We start from the raw sequence: 19,148 nt of genomic DNA, 5'->3' as shown, positions 1-19,148 counted from the left end.
TGAATTCATTTGACCAAACTTTTGTTCAGCATTTAGCACTTTAATAGTGAAATGCAAAGAAAGATCATCATGGTTAAAGCAGGCATTGTGGTTTTGTGGATTTTGGAGGAATTAGTATGATTATTTTCAACAGTGATACTTTTAATTGTACTATTGTATTGCTATTGCAATACTTTTAACATTTTGCATAATCACTAATAAATTCCCTCATTAAAAATGTTAATTTAAATCTTTTACAATTTGTAAATATGACAAAATTAAGAAAGACTAATTCATATAGCTTGAACAATTTTTAGCTCCTCATAGAGATTCTAGACCAAATTAGATCAGCCTAGAAACAGGGAAATGAATTAGAAGAAAGTGCTTGAATATGGTTGTTATGACCAATTAGCATCCCGTTCTCCTTCAGACAATGTTTAAAGAATTAAACCACGTCCAGGTAAATGGACTTTATTGTCTTGTTCCATAATTAAAAGAATCAAGCTACTTAGTTAAGGGAAGACTACAGCCCAAGCCTTTTCCCTCCCAGCTGACAGTACTCTGATAGGCAGTAGACCGCAAACATTTAAAAAGAAAATCGTCAGGTGCTAACCCAGGTGCTATCGCTTTCTCAGCGCCTAATCTTCACCCTCTACTAAGCTCGTTAAATGAGTCTTCTGAGAGCTATGGAGTCCTTGGATTCATTGAAAGCATTCTACAACGAACGCTAGGGGGGAAAAAGAACAAACAACATACATTTCAAATATAGGATTCAATTACTTTTCACAACTCAATGATGTGTCAAAGGCACGCTGTGTTTTGTTTTGAGGGCGGGGAGATGACAGGGAGGGAATCCTGAGCCCCCATTGGCTCGCCGCTCGCCGCTGCAGCTGAGCTCCAGCCGCTCCAAGAGCATTATTGATCCGAAGGGTGAATGTGGAGGGAGCCACAGAGGGGTCCAAGCGTTTCTGAGAAGAGAGGCAGCCTCTTCCAGGAAGAGAGTGGTGTCTACTGGCTGCCCGGCCTGGAGAACCTTCTGTGAATGAAAGGGGACAAAATGCAAAAGCAGTGTGTTGCTACAGTGATTTAGGAAGGGGAAAAGGGAGAGTGAGAGAGAAAGAGAGAGAAGGGTCTCACCTTCCGTGCAAGGCTGGGTGTTGCATCCTGCTGCTGCCGTCCCTGCCGCTGCTCCTGCAGCTGCTGTTGCTGCCATCAGGTAAGGCTTCCTTTTTTGATGGGGATTGCATCGTGTGTGTGATCGCTTCAGGGTACAAGCGCCGAAATTCATACATGATTAATAAAGTGATGCCTAGCGTAGTCAGAAGCTGAACGAGGCTGCACACAGATCTGGCATCTGAATTAGGAGCTGGTGCGTGGTTTTGCTTTGGGAAACTTCGGTAAGTTCTAAACAAGTCTCTAGTCCTTACAGCGTGAGAGGTTGCATTGAAAGAGGAGGGAAAGAAAGACTTTAACCACGAATGCTCCTTAGCATGGCTACATTTTCAAATGAAAATAAGTAGGTATGCTAGATGTTCAACTGGTTATTTTCATATCCGATTTTACAGCAAAATAATATTTTCAAACAGCTTCTGTGAAACTGGTCCGCTTTATCCCCTTCTCCACTGACATTGAAAATTTTAAACTTCATTTAAGAAGAAACCTGTGAAACAATTCAAATGTATTAAAGCCTGTCTCTCAGAATACAGCCATCTGAGTTTCTTACCACAAAACTACTTTGGGACAAATGGAAAAGATACAGATTACCAGATCTGCTGTGAGTTATATAATATGCATTTCAAAATCATCTTAAGGTTATTAATCATTTGATGATACGTTTAAAAAGTAAGGAATATGTGTGATACAGTACATGATAGCGAATCATTTTTCAAAGAGACCTTCAGAACCTTAGAAATATTGTCTTATATTTTAACATCATTTGTTTTTCCTACATCAGGATCATAGTGGCTTTAGGACCTCCAGAGTGCCTGATGCCTCTTATATACACATTTCTCCGTGCTCTCTGGAGAGAGAACTGGCATACTTTTGGCTGATTCTGTAACCATTTCATGATTTTCAATTTCTCATCGGGAATTTTGAAGTTCATTCACAAAGTGCTCAACTAGAAAATTATCTTACATACTAAGTGGGAAAATTTAAATACACTAGATTTTGAAAATGTGTTTACAGTCTTAAATTACACTATACATGAACAAAACAGGAAAATTCCAACTATGTCAAGCAGGTGTTAATTTGCTTGATCTTTACTGCACACCTGATAGGTTGTAAGATTTATAAAATAAAATCCAGACACACAACTGTCCAGAAATACTGAACCTCATCATTCAGTGGCATCACTTAGCCATTAAAATAACCTAAGCAATTTAAAATACAGTTTTAACATATATATTTTCATTATTATTTCTAGAAAGAAATTTAATGAATAGGTTTTTATTATAAATATATCCATGATTTTAGCAGAATATGTCTTGAGAATTGAAAGGCAGATGGTTACCCTTCTCAAGCCATAAGCAGTTGACTGATAAATTGTTTTGAAGTGCTCAAGTGCAACACACAAAGTAGGAGCTTCCATTTAACTAATCTAACTATCTGGTACAGCAGGTTATTCAACAAGATTTAGGGACTGTTCCTCCACCTGCTATAGAAACTACTGAAGTAAAAAGAGATTTCATATTAACTTGAAAATCAAATTTCAGAATATTACAGTTCCCCCTTAATTAATAGCTCTTACTTCAAAGACTAAATTCCAAGGTTAACACTGCCACTGTTCAGCTTCTTCTCTATTAAAAAATCCCATTTTATTTTTGTTTCATTTTCCATTGTGTTCAGCAATCTCCAGTTTCTGCGTTCTTAAGTTCTGCTGTATACCATTCTCAGCAGTAGGGGGAAGTTTTCAAGCCAAGAATGCTTTTTTTCCTACTCAAACTCATTCCTTCCACTGATCTGCTTAGTGATGTGACCATTTTAGATAATTCCTACCAAAAAAAAAATAAATAAATAAAAAACTGAATTACTGTGTGGGGGCTGTTATTTGTTCCACATGTGGGATGATAGGTATTATCTTCTTATTACTGCAAAAAGAGTGCTTAGTTTATAGAAAAAAAATTACTGTTAATGCTTCACATGACATAATTACACCTAAATATGACTTCATCCTTTGAGAATGATCTTAAAACTGATCTTAAATTGAGCATCTTTTGTATCTGGTGTTTTAGCACAGCCTATTTCATGTAAGAGTCTATGATATAGCTTGAAATCAATCAATCTTATGTCATTTTTTGGTTAAGATCATATGTTATTCTTGCCTCTTAAAATGCATTGTGATGAACATCAAATGACTCTTGTTGATTAAACAGAACTGAAATATTTGTCTTAAACTGTTCTTATATGGAATGTGAAATAATACTGTGTTTTCACACCTATGCCATTTATATGTCACATCATTAAAACTAACAGTTGTGACAGGAGGATGTATAGAGTGATAGCTCTCTTTAGAAATGAGGCATGTTTTCATGTAACAATATCAAATCTAAGGACTTGTGTAATACAATGACTTACTAGTAGACTCTGTTATAACGTCTTCTTATTTCCAAAGGAAAAGTGTGATTACAAATGTCTCATTTAAAGTGAGATTCTATTCTCTTTATCTTCCAACAAAGTATTACTGTTTTAAAAGTAATTATATCATACATTACCATGTAATTTTTACCACATCCATAGGTAACATTTTGCTTTTAGTGTAGTCCCAATTCATGATCCTATTTACATTTTAGGTGGAAAATATTTTGCCCTTCTTATCTAACAAATACTGAGTTTTTTTAATAGGGTCAACTAATATAAAATAAATTTAATCATTAAAAAGTGAAAATTTATGATTTTTACCCGGAATTTTCTTTTCACTTTACTAATATATGATAATTGAACAATTTACACTCTCACAGCTTTTAGAAGCATTTTAACATTTGGCTTTAATGCAATTGAATTTCTTTCTGAATTACTATGCTGAAAGGGTGATATATCATATCCACACTTAAAAAGGAAAATGTATGTGTGTGTGTAAATGTGTATAATGCCACCTGTGTTGAATATCAATAGTATATATTCAAAGTTATTTTTACACATCTCATGATAAAATGATTAATAATAGGGAAAAAATAATATTTTTACAACTGTCCAAGTGAAAGTTATGACTATGGAAAGATTGAATAACAGATGATCTTTACATATTATTATTCTACTTTTTTGTGAGAACCTGGATAAATGTTCTAAAAATTTAATTATTCATTTATCTAATTATCATTAGATAATTATTATTTCATTTAACAGCACCTGGTAAACTGTTGAAAACAAGGCATATGTTTACCAGTCTTCTAAATTTAGCTTTATTCAGTCAGGTTTGTGTCACTCTATCATATTGTGGCTCATGATATTAAGGCATAAATTAAATCTTCAGTATGTTTCAATGATTCTTTGCATTGGTTTCCTTTAATCCTTGCTCTGTGACTATCTGAGTCATTGCTCTATAAATGGATTTATATATTACCTTGAATATAGGGTTGTATTACTTGAACATATAAAATTCTTCATATATATATATATATCTTATGAATATATGTGTGAAGATTATAGTGAGAAAAGAATCTGTATGCAGATACCCATTAGGGAATTACAGGACTTACAAATTAATCCCTATCTGTGTTCATAGACTGAATGATGCATGCTTAGTTCCAGGTGCATATAAGTAGTCAAACATTAGGACATAGGTTGTGAATTTAGACTTATCTGCAAAGTATAATGCTAGGTACAAGTATGCTTGAGTACACCTTAAGTGGGCCATATAATCAATGGGTTCTGTAACTTCAATTTGCTGGAAAATTATTATAACATATAAAAAAGTTTCCCCATGTACAAAGATGAGAGTCCTGCTGCACTGTCTGCATAATAATGTGGAAAGATCAAAACTTCAGAGTCTGACAATGCTTTCAATCAATATGTTGAGAATTATTCCATGGGAACTTTGGGGCAAATTACTTAACTTTTTGATTTTGGGTTTCTTCCCTTGATTTAGTATAATACTACCCCACAGACAACACTCATGGTCAAGTCTTTCTCTTTTAACCTTTCTAAACTATGGAAAGCTAGATTTGTGAAGAATGACTACAGCCAGAGCTGGCCCATTGGGTTACATGAAGGTCTGTGAGGGCTAAGACTTGTCATAGGCTGAGCTGTACCTGTCCTGTTGAGGTAGACATGGTCCTCAGTCATTTGCCTGGAAAAAATTCCTTATTTTGGCAATAATCCTTTATTTAGACAGGCATGGGTACTTCTGGCAGTTGAAAGATCAGTCAAGTTTACATTGTGATGAAACTTTTGCCATTATATTAATAGTTCGAAAGGTATAGATGTTAGAAAAAGAAAATATGAAGCGAGTGGAGAGTGGATTCAGAGTAAAGGGAAGTTTGTGGTATTGTCTTTCACAGAGACCTGAACACATGAATAAAAGAGATAGAAATCATTAGAAAGAGGGTGATCATACAGAGAAGGGAGTTAATTGATAAATTAATATTTTAGTGAAGATGAAAATTTATAATGTAGGGGAATCAGTGAAAGATACAATTAGAAGATGTAATTAATTTTAATAATGCCAGTGACATAGTACTTAAAAACCAAATATCAAACCATTTTATCTGACATTTCAATGTTTATTAAAATAATATCCTGAATGTAAATAAAAGATTGTCAGGAAATAATCAAAATGTGATGAAAATTAAATTATAGAAAGTAATACTGTTAAATGTAATTGAAAAAGATTCAAATGATTAAGAAATGTTGAAAACTGGAGGAAATTCACATTAATAAACTCCATTCTGCAATGAAAAAATATTTTGTGGTGCTACCATTAGCATTAAAAGGTGTGATGCATTTAAAACTATTTCTGAAGACAAAATGTAGGAATGATTGAAGTAATAGTAGATAACAAGATATTCTAAAATGAAGTGTCCTCCTACAACTTTGCAAGTCAGTATTTCCAGGAAGGGTTGCCATTATTTTAAAGGATGTGATTGCAGGCAGATTTTAAAGCAAGATTTTACTGAAACGCCTCTCTTTCCTAATTACCAGCAATATGATAGTGAACGAAAAGTACAAAATAAGCTCTTGACAAGGCTTTAAGCTGTATCTTTCTTAGGCAAGAATGAGAAGCCAAGAATAATTTTCTGAAATAAGAGTGTCTCATAGTGAAAAATCTAGTTATCTTAATCAGTATCCAGTATTCACGCTTAACTGCCTACTAGACGAATGTTACCATTATAAGATTCTAGCAGAAGGAAGGCTGGTATTAGAATCGTAGTTGTTGAGACTAGAATTGGAATTGTGTCAAGTAATCTAGTACAAGCAACACATTTCTATTTATACTAAACATTAACAATATAAATTTTAGCAGCAGTATTAAAAAGACAGTTGTTTTTATCATCACATCAAAAAGATACCTGCACTCATATCAATATCACAGCAAATTCACAATAGCATCTCAGGATCAACCTAAGTGTGCACCAACTGATGAGTGTGTAAAGAAAAAGTGGATTTTATATATGAGTGCTGACCAGAAAGTATCCAGCCATGTACTATGTTGTTGTTATATTGACAATAGCCAGATACTTTCTGGACATCACTTACACACACACACACCGACACACACACACACACACACACACAGAGAGACACACACACACACAGAATACTACTCAGTTATAAAAAAGAATGAAATAATGTCCTTTGCAGAAACTTGTATGGGACTGGAGACCGTCATCCTAAGTGAAGTAACTCAGGCATGAAAAACCAAATACTGCATGTTCTCACTTATAAGTGGGGGCTAAACTATGGGTATGCATGGTCATACAGAGTGGAATAATAGACATTGGAGAATTCAAGGGTGAGAGGCAGTTGAGGAATGAAAAATTCATTATTACAAAAGGTATTCATTTTTTATGGTTGAATAATATTCCATGCTATACATATACCACATTTTATTAATCCAGTCATGAATTGATGAGCACCTGGGTTGATTCCACATCTTTGCGATTGTGAATGGTGCTGCAATAAATATTCTAGTACAAATGTCTTTTTGATAAAAATGACTTTTTTCCTTTGGGTAAATACCCAGTAGTGGGATTGTTGGATTGAATGGTAGGTCTACTTTTAGTTCTCTGAGGAATCTTTATACTATTTTCCATACAGGTTGCATTAGTTTTCAGTCCCACCCACAGCATATAATTTAGCAGTATATAATTTTTCCTTTCTCTACTTACCCATGCCAGCATCTATTTGGGGAGGAATTTTTGATAAAATCCATTCTCACTGGTTTAAGTGATATCTCATTGTAATTTTGATTTGCATTTTCCTGATGATTAGTGACACTGAGCATTTTTTCATATGTTTTGGGCCATTTGTCTATCTTCTTTTGAGAAGCTTCTGTTCATGTCTTTTGCCCACTTTTTAATGGGGTTGTTTGGTTTTTTCTTGCTGATTTGCTTAAGTTCTTTGTAGATTCTGGTTATTAGCCCTTTATTGGATGTATACTATGCAAGTATTTTCTACCATTCTGTAGGTTGTCTATTCTCTCTGTTGATTGTTTCCTTGGCTGTGCAGAAACTTTTTACTTTAATGAGGTCTCATTTATTTTTGTTGTTGCTGTGATTGCTATTGGGGTTTTATTCATAAATTCATTCCTAGGTTGATATCTATAAGAGTTTTAATCTATATATCTATAAGAAACATAATGGCTATCCAATTTTCCCAGCGCCATTTATTGAATAGGGATCCTTTTCCCAGTGTATATTGTTGTTTGCTTTGTCAAAGATCAGATGGCAATATGTGGATGGTTTTATATCTGGGTTCTCTGTTAAGAATCATCTTTACTTTTATCTATGTTTATTTTTTTAAGTAGGACCTACCTCAGCTTATATGATATTGAATATTATTTTTCCACCAATGTAAAGTGCAAGCCCCATGAGGGAAGCCCTATAATTGTGCTTAGTACATAGAAGCCCTCAATAAATATTTGTTTGGTAAATGAACAAATGAAGGAATGAACATTAGTTCATTAAATTGCCTGATTAAATATACTCATGCCTTTAAAAGGAGTTTGAACAATTTACATAATTATATGTTAAGAGCGGTTATTTTTAGGGAGGAGGGTGAGACATATTTGTGAATTCTTGGACTTTTTATTGTACTGTATTCATGTATATATTCTGGCCTATAAATGTAAAAATCATTAGTCATGTCATTTTTGTTAGTATTTAGTACAGAAACAGTGTTCTCCTGTTAAAATGATGAGGGGAATGGAATTACACACTTTGAATATCAGCCTACACACACACAAACACACAGCGTTTTACAATTTAAGGCAGAATAATGTGGATGTGTATTGGTTATATCTTCAACTCAAGAGCCAATACTATCTCACTATGTATAATGTCCCAAATTTACCATGGTGTCTACAATTAAAATAAAACTCCCAGGATACCCTAAAAAGGGGAAGAAGGATTTTAAAGTTTTCTTTAATTGGCTCTGAGATTCAGTTTTGCTATCTAAAAAGAACACAGGAGAATCAGTATTAACACCTGGACTCGGGTCTATGCAATGTGTGGAGCTCCTAAAGTAGCAATAAATGGCTTAATCTTAAAACCCTCCAAGGTTTAATTCAGTAGCTCTCTTCAGAAGGGCATTGCTAATTCTTCCTGAATTGCAGCTTCTTCTAACTGCACTGCCTGAATTTGAACAGTATTTGAAATTCCATTCTCTCTAATGAAGTTAATTGCATTATGAAAGTCAGTTTAGAGTGGTAACTTATTTCCTCTTATGGAGAATCTCTCTGCAGAGTCTTTTCCTTTCAGCTTGACACATATACACTTTTATGCAGTATAATGTCATAAATTCAGTATTCCCTATTTAAACCAAGTATCAAAGGATAGTATTTAAAATATTTATAGATACACCAAAACATGTTAGCTATCTACTGTTCCTACAATTTTGTACATGCTCAGGCCGTCTGATCCTAATAGACTCTAAGTCCTCGGAACATTAGCAAATCTCTGAGCTTTTAAACAGGCAGTGACCTATTCATTTAGAGGGCTGCTTCAATAAAGTGAAGGCTCACTTAGGTTAATGATGGATCATGGAGCTGTTTGATTTGCAATGAGCTAAGTTGTGCATTATCCCTACCATTCATGTGGGTCATGTTATCACATCCAAATAATGAGTCAAGTTCCTTCCCTGTTCCTGCAGATTTCTAAGTTATTATAGGAAACCTTAGTGTTCAAGTCCATGAAGCTTTATGCCTGATAACTGCAGATGAATTTCAGAGGAGTTGATTTCCTCCTGAGAATAACAGCTGCTTATTCATAGTTAATGTGGACATCTTCTTGAATAAAATGACATTTACAGCTCTACATAGCTGCAGACAAGGCTGGTGGACACTGAACCCACTCATAATTTTTGTAAAAATCATATCACTTATAAACATCATATCAAACAGCCAAAAATGTTCTTTACATAGCTAACATGATGATTGCTTTCTTTACATGTCTGTCTTCTCCTTAATTTTGTGGAGTCTCTAGAAGTATCTGTGCTAAACAGTCTTGAAAATTAAAGAAAAGACACTGGAAATATATTTTAAATATGTTTTTAAAACACTTTGTAATACCCTCACATTTCATGTTTATTATTCATATGTGTGCACACATATACATACACACAAGTGTTAAGAGCAACTTCTTCAGTTGCTAAAACTAGCTAAATGTTTCTGATAGAAGGCAATAAGTCCTTTTGGCATTAATCCTTCCTAAAAATGAAATACTTTCACACTATAGAGAAAGCTATGAAATATGAATGACAGGGGGAAAACAACTTCATTTATTCTTGCTCTATGATTTACAATGTAGAGATGACAAGCATGGGGGAAGTGAAGAATAGTGAATTCTTCTGTGTTTGATGCTAATTTCACAGCACTACAGAGAAAGAGAACATTGTGCTATATTCTGGATCTCTAAGTGAATTTATTTAAAGATGGTCCATTAGTTCATGTCACCGTGGAGAACTAGTAAGTTATGAGTGTTTTTACAAATAGAATTGGGAAAAAAAAAATCCCCAGTATTGTGGATTCACAGTGAACTATCCTGTAAAATTATTATATTTTGCTTCCTAGTCACAAAACTATGATTAATAACTTTAGCACAGAGCCAAGATATTTTCATTAATGACTACTTAACAAATTTCTGTAAATGCATTTGCCCTTACATTCTTTAATTCCAAGAAAAGTTTCAAACTCCATGAAAATAAGAAGATAATTGTAACTTGAAGTGATAAAGCCAAAATTTTATTTACAAAGACAAACTAAAAAAATGTGCCTGTCTTTCTCTGATAGAAATTAAAGAAAGTAAACTATTAATTACAAAATGAAGGTATTTTCTTATTTTTCCTTTGACTTAGTGCTCATTGTTTAAAATACATTTAGAAAACTGTGTCAGGGGATTTTACTATAATTGAAATCAGTTTGAATGTTTTTTATGACCAATTATAAATTATAAATAAACCCTCTCATAGCTTCTATTCCTATTTTTTCTTTATTTCCATAAGTATTTTCCCCTTTACTTGGATATTTAGTATGAGATCAGAAATAGTTTAACATTTCCCATTTTATTATGGAATTTCATCTTTAGTTCTAGAGTGACCACATACTGTGTGACTTATGACATTAGAGATATCTTGCCTTTCTCCTGACTTACCATGCAACCTTGGCTTGTAACATCAATGGATCTTTGGTTAATACCCCATTCCAGGTTTTTACTTGGTTAATCTCTGGTCCTTGACTAACCGTTGCCTTTAAAATGATCAGTGGCATTTCAGTACTTTTTTGCAAGATATTCTCATGGGTCATGTCTTTCATAGGCAGCTGTATATTCATTCATTCATATCTGTAGAGTCCCAGGATTTAAATTTCATCCTTATGTTGCATGATGTTTTTACACAAATAATAATTTTAGCCATCTTCCATTTTAACTACTTTTGAGATTATTTATTTAACATCCATTTCAGGTAGCATGTTTATATTTTAAAAGAGGCCATCTGAAGTAAAATTTCATTCAAATAAAGACTAATAGAGTTTGGTTTGGGGTTCCACTACGGTTGCAGTTGCATGGATGCTATTATGAGAATTTTTTTTTAATTTCCATTTCAAATATAATCTATTTGGTTTGGGGTTTGCATTTGTGATCACTTGATGTATTTTTTGCCACCTAGATGATTATTGTTATTTTTCTTAAGTATATCTTAATATTTTATTCCAAATGTGATACATGCTCTTGGTGAAGAAAATAAGTTATAGCTGAATGTGTTAAACTGAAATCGTCATCTCCCTTCCTAGTCACTTGCTATCTCACTTCCCAGAGATAACTGCTCAAACCAGCAGTGTCCTGCATTTTCTTCCAGAATCTTTCTGCCAACTCATAAATGCATAAATACATAGTAGACTATTCTCTGTCTTCAATTTACTCAATGATTATTTGACACAATTAATTTCTTTCACCTCCTCAACAAAATGGTAAAACTTGGATTTTCAGTTGCACGTTGCTTTGATTTTACCTTTTACCTTACTAGCTATCCTTTCTCAGTTTCAATTGCTGGTTTCTTCTCTTTCCCCCATTAGTATTGGAGCAGCTTAGTTTAGTCCTGTCTATCTACAGTCTACACCCACGCCTATAGTGATCTCATCCAAGTTCATAGTTTTAAACACCATATGCTGAAAACTCCCAAGTATATATTTTCAAGCTCAGATCTCCCCAAATCTAGTCTCCTGTACCCAACTGCTTTTTTGGCTTAACCACTTGGCTAACTAATAGGTGTCTCAAATTCACATGTCCAAAATGAATTCTTGATCTTCACTCACAACTATAGGCTACACTCAGATTTTACCATGTCTGGGGATACCAATGCCATCCTTCCAGTTATTCAAGCTAAAATATCTCAAGCAAACTCTATTACATCCTTTATTTCTCTCACAATGTATATATGATTCGCCAGGAGATCCTGTTGACTCTACAAAGTATATGTAGAATCCTACCAATGCTCATCAGTTCCTCTTTTGTCACCATGATTCTCCTAGTAGCAATCGCTTACCTGAATTACTGCATCTAGCCATCAAAAGATTAGACTTGAGAACAAATGTTATCCTTTTAAATTATGGATGGTCACATAACTTTTCTGTTCAAAACCCAGTGACCACTCCCCATTTATGTCAAAGGAAATGACACCACTCCATATGATCTGTGCCCCCTCATTTTATTTCTGATTTATTCTCCCTCCACTCTTCCCTTGCTCATTTGCAGCACTTTACAACCCTTCTTGCTTTTTCTGAAACTTAGGAGGGTCACTCCCATAGTTGTGAGCCATTCCCTCTGACGGGAATGCTGATTACCTGATTACTTAGTTAGCTGCCTTGAAGTCTTTATTCAAATCTCCCATTCTCTATGAGGTCTATCCTCACTACTGTATTTAAAATTGCAAATTGTACAAAATCCTTGGGTAATGCAGTCCTCTTAATCTGGACTACATTTTTCTTTTTCCATATTACATTTATTATTTATTTCCATATTTCCTTTCTGGAATATAAACACTTGGAACACAGGGTTCTAAATATCTTGTTGCTCATATATCTGAAGAGAAAAGACAGTGTCTGGCAGACTAGCACATAGTAAGCACTTGCTAAATATTTGTAGTTAAGTGTGTGTGTGTGTGTGTGTGTGTGTGTGTGTGTGTGTATGCATATGTGATCAAACTATGCCAGATTTCTTCTTTCACTTTTGGGTGATATAGGCATACCTGAACATTCATTAGCATGAGCATACACACACTTGTTTTCAATATTTTGTACAAGAAAAAAATGTCAGTAATTGTATATATTTGTTTTTAGCAAAAGAAATGTGTCTGAATTTTAGAACTGCAAAACAAAACATCTGCAGTTCTTAGTTTGTTCTGGTTTGTTTGTGTGAGACTGTAATTCTTTTTGTTTCAATCGCACTTGGTGAATTGAAATCAGAGTTTTAACTTCATATTTCTAAAGACATCTCAATGATGGTGGCAGATAAACTTAAGGTAAAATTTACCTTTACCTGCTTTTGCATCCAATATTTACCCACTTCATTCTTTCTACTTCTAAATGTTCAGCCATTTACAAGCTAAAGTGAAAGTCTGGTTCTGCATGTATACAAGCATGTACGCAAATGAGCGTTTACTTATGTGTCTATGTATTTGTTATTAAATTGACTTAAAGCAAATTAGACTGTATAAGTTTAGGGGTCTATGTCATTTCTATTGTAAATGGGCAAAAAAACATACACACACATACACACATGCAGATTCAGAGACCTATAGGGAATGAAAATGAGAGACAGAGAAAAGAAATATTTAAATGATGTTTATGACGTATAAGAATTATACCCATTTTATGAATTGTGAATATTTTTTCATTTATTTTCTTGCATGTGACATTTAACTCTTTTATCATAGTATGATATTTTATTCCTTACTTTTTATGTTATCATACAAAGAACCTATGATACACCAAAAAAGCAAGAACGAGTAAAGAAACTTCCAAATATATTGAGTAAACATATTTACATTAACACTAACATCACCACCAACAAAAACTTTTAGCTTAAATGGTAAACTTGCATAAAACACTAAAATATACATTTTAAGAAATGTATATTACCATTAGATAAATGTCCCCCTACTTGTCTTTAATGGAAGATGCTGTTACTGATGTTTTAATATTGATAAATCAGTGTTTTAATTAGGCATCAATCATAGAAACAGAGCCCACTCTAATTTTTATGAGAACAAGAATTCAATTTTAGAATGATTTACACAAATAGGCAGCGAGCTAAGGAAGTAACAGTCTGGGAAGTGGAGACTGAGGACCACATAGAAGCCACTCCATCTGCTGCCTAAAGCCCTGGTACAGGTGGAGCAGTCAAAGCTGGCAAGAACATCTGGGAATCTAAGCACATACAGCCACTGAGGTGGAGGGAGCATGTCAGAGTGCTCATGCAAAGGCCTACAAGAAACTGTTGCCTTCATTGAGCAACTGCTTCTGTGGGTCTACAGTGAAGAAAATGGTGGTGATTGTGCCAAAGGCTGATGTTCTAGTCATCAGAAATAAGAGCTGAATGAAGCGGGACCTGCTTGTCCCCTCTAGATCTGTCCAACAAATCTGTCTTCACTATGGCCCTTGGGAATAATGGTTGTTTCTTCGTTTCTGCCTTCAAATTATGTTCAAATTGTACTTCCGGTCAGTTTTCATCAGCAACCATCTAGAATCTATAAAGCGTGCTTCTAGTTTCACCAAGTTGATATAGCACAATTCAATAGATTCATTCCTTATCATGCTGGCTTTCAAACACACCTGTTTAAACTGTTTAACTTCCACATTAAAAAAATAGCATAGTTAGGCTTTCATCTACCATGTCATCCTATGGTTCAACATCTAAGTGCGGGTTCCTTGTAAGTTGTATTTAATTTTTAATAATTTATTATATTTAATCAGCTTGTTTTTACTCTGTTACCTAGTATACATCAAGAAGTAATAAAAGGCAATGTGTATTAAATGTTTAACACTATGATTTATTCAGAATGTATATTGAAAAATATGATGTGATCTTTTACTTCTCTCTTCATAACATATTTTTATATGAATAAAATTTCAACAATCTTAACAATGAATTATTATTTTTGCTTATGTTGATGGGTAATACAAATTGTTTATCTGATATATGGCAGTGGTCTGGAAGGCCTAATGATATCATTTAAAGTTTAAAATTGTATCCTCATATATTTGGGATTATTTTGTATTAATGTCCCAACATCATGCTATTTTTTGTTTCATTCTTTCATTTACTAAATATTTACTTAGTGATATAATATATGCCAAACCCTGTTCTAAGCTCTATGTGTATAGCATTGAAAACAACAAAGTCCATAGAACTTTATATAATATTCTTCTTTGGCCCCAATTCATATATCCCAGTAAATGATAGCTCCATTGGAGCTAAAGAAGGTCAGATAAGGAATTTAAGAAAATTAACTATAGCAGTAATTTTGGATTAGTCATAATCTTGAAATTTTTATGGACACAGTGGGAATGGTAACAATGTTCATTGTGGCTTTATCAGTTACGTGGCTACCTTTAGTTTCCCAAACTGCTTACAGTAGAATTGGGACAATTTTGTAGCAGAGAATCCAGAATTTTGTTTTCAGTTTCTTTGACTAATCACCTGAACTCAAAAAACACCCCCATAATCATTAGTTCACATAGCTTTCTACCACCCAGTGGAGAACATACATTTGAATAAAATGATTGATCTCCAATGTTACAGGGAGAGATTGAAGTAAAAAAATAAAGCCCCTCCAAAGTTATTAGGATTTTCTATGCCTAGTTTCAAATAATGGTTTCAGTTTAGATTAGGCATCTATTCCTGGTCCAATTCTCCTTGCTACATTTGAAATTGTCCCACAATGCACCCTTTATATAGCTGTGAAGGAAAGAATACCATACTCTTCCTATGCAGACATTGCTGCAGTTGAACAATAGCTTACCCCCTCTTTCTGGGAACAAAGAAAGATTGTAGTTTCCAACAACATTGAAGTTAGCTGGCCTCTGACTAGTTTACTAAGTGAAATCTGACACAATAGGACAATCACTTCCTTATAGGAGAAGTTAATTGCTGGGTCTTTATTTTCCAATCCTCCTTCCGGGGCCATGTCAACTAGCAATTGTGGAAGCATGAGCTGATTTTGGAACTGATGAGCCATCACAGTGAGGACAGCTTTCTGGAAATTTGCCCAGATCCACAGTTGACTTTGCATGAGTGAGAAATAAATAAATATAGAGTAAAGGAAGGTGAGATTAATGATTTGTTAGCAGAGGATTCTATACTGAGTGCAGACACAATTCCCTTGCCAGAAATAGGTTACTGGTGAAATAATGCCGTAGAAAAATTGTTAGATTCACAGAGAGATAATGATGGCCAATGAATAATCACTAAATGAATCCATCTCCTTATGAGTAATATTATTCTCCTTGATCTAGCCCTCATTTAAAGAAAAAATACACATATTTAGTTATATTTTTGCTCCTAACACCAGAAGAATATCCAGATAAAAACTCTCCAAGAAGATGATAGGGTACATTTGAAATATTAATGCAATGCATTTTATAATGCTGCTTCCCATCTGTAATCTTTCCTTTAGGACATCCTAGTTTTCCATATTTTATAAATCTATTAATCATTTGATGGTTTTTAATGTCCAGATTATTTTCCTAAATCAAGAGCTAGAAGATACAAAAGTCCTAAGCATTTTGGTCCGGAGAAAGCAAAAATTAAATATGTGTGAATAGAGTGCAGACAGAAATACAGAAATAGCAATAATATGACAAATAGATTCATATCTAGTATTCTAAAAGAGTTGTGCATTTTAATAAAGGGCTAACAAATTCTTGCACAAGAAATCTTCAAAATCCCTTCTCATTGCAGTATTTTGCTAAATAGATATGCAAATTTATTACAAGATTATGTGGCTTTTTATTTTATGAGCACATTTTATGCTTTTTCATTTGCTGAAATGCTAAGCTTATATTCCATAGTGACTGACTTCTCTCTCTCTCTCTCTCTACCCCCCTTCTCTCCCTCCCTCCCTCCCAGTTTCTATCTCCCCCTCTCTGCCCCTACCCTCTCCACCCCTCCCCACCCCTGTCTCCTCTCTTCTTTTCCTTCCCTTTCCTTTACTTCCCATTTCCTTTCCTTCCTTTCTTAGAAATGTGTGTTGATGAGCTCATTCTTGGTAAAAGTACTGTATAAAAAGATGATTACTTGGAATAACATACATTTGCTAGTAAAATCCAATATGATATACAGTTGAAAATAATTTGTTTCTTACAGTAAATATGTATGTCCCAAAATACCAGTGATAAATTAATTATCTTTCAAGATATTTGATCTGAGTGTGTGATTTCTACAAAATGAGTATAACCTCATTTATTCAGGGCCACGTTGAACATTTTCTTTTCTTTATACTGAAAAGGGAATAAGATTGTAAAAGAGAGCTTTTAAGCTACACCTGTTTTAAAATCATAGTGAAAGAGAACATTGTTTTATAATAAATGGGCTCATTAAAATTAGCATACTTAATTACCACATACCTAAGAGGACTCCACTTTCATTCTTTTGGTGTTGAGGTCAAATTAATTAAATACTTGAATTTTCCCAGCAAATATTCTATCATTCTTTGGTCTTCTCTATAATTATTATAAATTAGTCAGTTATTTTATTTTCCTATTGTGCTCTTGAAAATCAGTACTCTGGCTTTCAAAAAGAAGGCATGAAAAAAGCCATTTAATTGTGTTTCTCTCTGTCCTAACTGGCACAGCAGAAATTGTACTGATGCTGAACACTCACCTATTCCAAAATAAAAGAAGGTTTAACTAATGAGTAAAGAATTTTGCAATTATAAAGTGCAATCAACTCAACAAAAATACTTTGTGTTCAGTCGTTGAAGGTCAAGGATTATTAACTAAAACATCTGATAGTCACGCTGTCCAGCATATCTCAGGGGGAAACAGTGAAAGCAGAGTTAATGGAGGGTCATGTCGTTTGGTTCAAAACAAAGCTAAAGAGGACTGTTGCATGTCTTACACAGAGTTTTATTTTTAGTGGAAGTTTATTTCCTGATGGCTTTACTGGATTTATGGGGGAAAAAAAGAAAAACCTGTACAGCATTGGCTATTTTGTCAATGAGAAAGGGATGTTGCAATCATGATGAAGGAATTTTTGTATGTTTTAATATGTCTTGATTTAATGTAATGACCATTGAGACATTATACATTATGCTTATTACAAAAAAAAAAAAAACCTGGCAATTATACATCCTTGAAAGAAAAAGTTATTCCCACATAGAGTGTTTCAAATACTTAAAAACATTGAATAAATACAGCAGGGAAACTATTATCTATTTCTGTGTTTTGTAAAATAACACTATTTCCAAATATGTATCAACTCTAACCTTGTAAGTTCTTTATAATTAAGTGAAAATATTTTGCTGTGTAATTTGTAATAAAGTACAAATTGATATTTGTATCAATTCTTTAACAATAAGAGGAATAGTCATTCTAATTATAATATGACTTTCGTATCAACGATTTTGCATGGTTTACAATTTAAACTTCTGTGATTTCACAAAATGCATGCCATACAGAGCATTTTCACTGAATCTCAACTATGTGCAAGCACTGTGCTCTGGTATGGAGAGATTATGATGAATACTGTTTTATCTTTGCTTTCTTTGCACTATTCTCCAGCTAGTGTCTTAGCAGTGGAGCACATTGCCACATTGTCAGGAGCATAGAAAATATTTGAGATCTCGTTACAGGGATTCTATTGGCTTCATGCCTTGATTTTGCGAGTCCTTAAGTCCAGATTCTAACTTAAGTTAAAAATGCAATTTAAACCACCAGATATCTGCTTGGGCAACACTGAAAAAGTGTTTCTAGACTAGAAAAGAATCAAGCACAAAGAAACAAAAAGTAATTACTGAGTTTAGAGAGATTGCATGGGAAATATATTCTTAAGAGAAAACTTTGAATTTTGAAGATAAAACTTTTGCTGATTAAAAAAAACCCCTGATTTTGAAAATTAAAATAAAAACAACTGAATGTTACTAAAAATGTTCATCAAATATGAAAGAATAATTGTAATAGATTATTTAATTAGGATATTATTGGCTTCTGAAGCATCATAGAAAAAATAATATTTATATTAAAATTATTTTTTCAGTAACTGAGATGCTCCTTCTCATCTGTACAATTTTCTCTGGTGTCCTACAAAACAATTTACTTGCCAAGGATTGAAATAAATTACAGATTAATGGAAAGAAACAGTAGTATTATTTTGAATTCTCTATACATAACAAACAGATTTAGAATGTTTTTATTGTAATTACATTTTATACTTTTATAATTAGTCATTCTCATGTATATATTCCTTCATGGATTTCTTCATGAGTGTCTCCCATTGAGACTTTGATAATATCCCCAGTTC

The 19,148-nt window shown here is 33.6% G+C and overlaps 1 protein-coding gene across 4 annotated transcripts in view; it reads left to right on the top strand.

The window, feature by feature from the left end:
- The first annotated feature begins 831 nt into the window (after positions 1-831).
- CDH12 (cadherin 12) overlaps positions 832-19,148 on the top strand; it is a 947,374-nt gene continuing 929,057 nt past the window's right edge. For all 4 annotated transcript variants that reach the window (XM_020290041.2, XM_020290040.2, XM_020290038.2 and 1 more), the window contains exon 1: positions 832-1,195. The gene's annotated coding sequence lies outside the window, so the exon portion shown is untranslated. The remainder of the gene's footprint in view (positions 1,196-19,148) is intronic.

This window comes from Microcebus murinus, chromosome 11, assembly GCF_040939455.1.
Source record: "Microcebus murinus isolate Inina chromosome 11, M.murinus_Inina_mat1.0, whole genome shotgun sequence".
Lineage (NCBI taxonomy): Eukaryota > Metazoa > Chordata > Mammalia > Primates > Cheirogaleidae > Microcebus > Microcebus murinus.
This window is presented reverse-complemented; position numbering and strand designations above follow the sequence as displayed.